This window comes from Benincasa hispida, unplaced genomic scaffold (assembly GCF_009727055.1).
Source record: "Benincasa hispida cultivar B227 unplaced genomic scaffold, ASM972705v1 Contig316, whole genome shotgun sequence".
Lineage (NCBI taxonomy): Eukaryota > Viridiplantae > Streptophyta > Magnoliopsida > Cucurbitales > Cucurbitaceae > Benincasa > Benincasa hispida.
The window spans coordinates 1,118,448-1,118,922 of NW_024064794.1; positions in this window are offsets into that span (position 1 = coordinate 1,118,448).

The window sequence follows — 475 nt, forward strand, 5'->3', positions numbered from 1 at the left end:
TTTTGCTGTTGATTTTTTCACGCAAAGTTGGGGTGGGTTCTCCACCCAGTGTTGTACGTGTTAGAGAACGGATTATTCTTCACAAAAATAAATTGACTGTGGGTTTTGCGGGCATTCCTCCATTGCGTGTCCTTCACCGCAAGTAGCACACCTTGCGGTCGTCTGGTTAATTGCATTCACTTGCCCACTATGTGTTGTTGGGCTGTTGATTGCGATTCCCTGTATTAAGTTCATCATCGCAATCATTTGACTCTGAAGGGATGTGATGGCACCATTGTTCGCATCACTGTCCTTGATTCTCAATCTTTGATCGCTTTCTCTTCAATCTTCATGATTTTTAGAAATACGATCAAGGATATTCTTGGTCTCATCATAAGTTTTATCTAGCAGACCTCCAGCTGCTACTGTATTGGCAGCGGTCTCCGATGCAGGGTTTAATCCTTCTTAAAAAATCTCCATCTGTAAGCAGTCTGGT